At 42.2% G+C, this 1824-nt stretch overlaps 1 pseudogene; it reads left to right on the forward strand.

Annotated features, from left to right (window-relative positions):
- The first annotated feature begins 473 nt into the window (after positions 1–473).
- On the forward strand, positions 474–1535 carry LOC149120135 (RNA exonuclease 1 homolog pseudogene; annotated as a pseudogene).
- Positions 1536–1824: the final 289 nt, after the last annotated feature.

A 1824-nucleotide genomic window follows, 5' to 3' on the forward strand; every position in this document is an offset into this window, starting at 1 on the left:
TAATAGAAAATACACTGCAGATACACATAAGCATTAAATTAGGCTGAATACTAATCAAAATAATTAAAATAAGATTTTAAACTTTCTGAAGAGAATGATTCAAGACGATAAGGATTTGATGAAATGGAACTCACCCTCAGCCACTGCTATTAAAAGCAAATTTCCACATCTTTCATATATAGCTTTTTCTTCTATTTTAGCCTTGTTAAGAGCCTCATCCTTTGTCTGACAAACATCCAGATACCTTTCCACAAAGAGACAGACATAGTGCTGTCTGACTTCATCAGGGACTTCAGAGGACTCGGATATCACTGAAGTCCGCTTCCGATGAGCCACTGTGTATTTTGGCATCTTGATTTAGAGGAAAAATGGTTCATAATTTGGCATCTGTTAACAGAATGGCCCACACATCTCTCAAGACCAGGTGCCTGGCTGTCTTGAGAGCTATATATGAAAGATGTGGCAGTAGAAATATGTATGTGAACATAGCAGTGAATACTCTGAAGAAGCTAAGAGACCAAGCTATGTCTGGAAGCGGTAACAGTGAGACAACTGGGTTTCAAAAGTGTGAGAAGAAAAATGTGCTCACAGGAGTTACTCTGTACAGACATCTTAAAAACCACCTTCTAACTGAAGAACAGTTGCGTGAAAATAACTACCCTCGGCCCAACCCTGACAAACCTGGATGCAGTCTTTTAAATCCATGCAGGACAAAAACTTCTGCAAATGATGCTTCTAAGAAGATCTGTTGTCGATGTGGCAAAATATATGACGTGACTCCCTCAGGCAAACACAGTAGGGTAGAAGAATGTTACTACCACTTCGGCCAAGTACGAAGTCATAAAGTCCTTGATGGCTTAGAATCTCGATACAGCTGTTGTGGAGGAGTGCTTGGATCCCGTGGGTGTCAGGAGTCCAAGCTTCATGTTCATGACCAAAAAGAAAACCTAGAGGGTTTTGTGAAGACTTTGGTCAAAATCCCACCTGCTGATGGTAACTATGGCGTGTTTGCAGTAAATTGTCAGATGTGCTATACGGTCAAAGGCTTGGAACTTACTCGAGTGACAGTGGTTGACTCCAGCTTCCAGATGGTCTGTGATACATTTGTGAAACCTGATAAAGAAATCATTGACTATAACACTAGTTTTTCTGGTGTGGTAGAAGATGACTTGAAGAACATTAGAACCTCCAACCGTGACATGCAAGCCATCCTGCTGAACTTGTTTAGTGCGGATACCATACTAATTGGACATAGCTTTGAACAATGTCTGTACGCTCTTAAGCTAATTCACACTTGCGTTGTGGACACAACAGTTATGTTCCCTCATCGGCTAGGTCTGCCTCACAAAAGATCCCTTGGGAGTCCAGTGGCTGACTACCTGCGGAGAATCATTCAGGATGATGGTCACAAGACTAGTGAAAAAGCAAAAGCTTGCATGGAGTTGGTCCTTTGGAAAGTAAAAAAAGACCTGAAAGGAAAGAGGTATTCACTCTGCCCTAGAACATCTTTAGTCTCTGCCATGCCTCCTCAGTGATGCTGCTGGCCCCTACTGCAGGCAGTAGGGTGTGGTCTGTAATGAGCAGGGGGTTCTCGACACTTCCAAAGAGAAGAAGAGGAAGAAAGTACTGTTGTGGTTTATTTATTACATTTTAAACGTTAGCTTCTCATAGTGATTTCCAAAGTTGGAACTGGGGTGGGGATGGGAGGGGCGTTCTGAGGAATGAAGTGTGTTCCGATTTCAGCTCATCTTCCTAGTGTTCTGCTTCAGATTGTGAATATGCATGGGAAATGGCTTCGATCTGAAGTACGAAGTCTATGACTTT

The sequence above is a fragment of the Oryctolagus cuniculus genome, chromosome 20 (genome assembly GCF_051225735.1).
Source record: "Oryctolagus cuniculus isolate XC-2025 breed Fujian yellow rabbit chromosome 20, ASM5122573v1, whole genome shotgun sequence".
Classification (NCBI taxonomy): Eukaryota; Metazoa; Chordata; class Mammalia; order Lagomorpha; family Leporidae; genus Oryctolagus; species Oryctolagus cuniculus.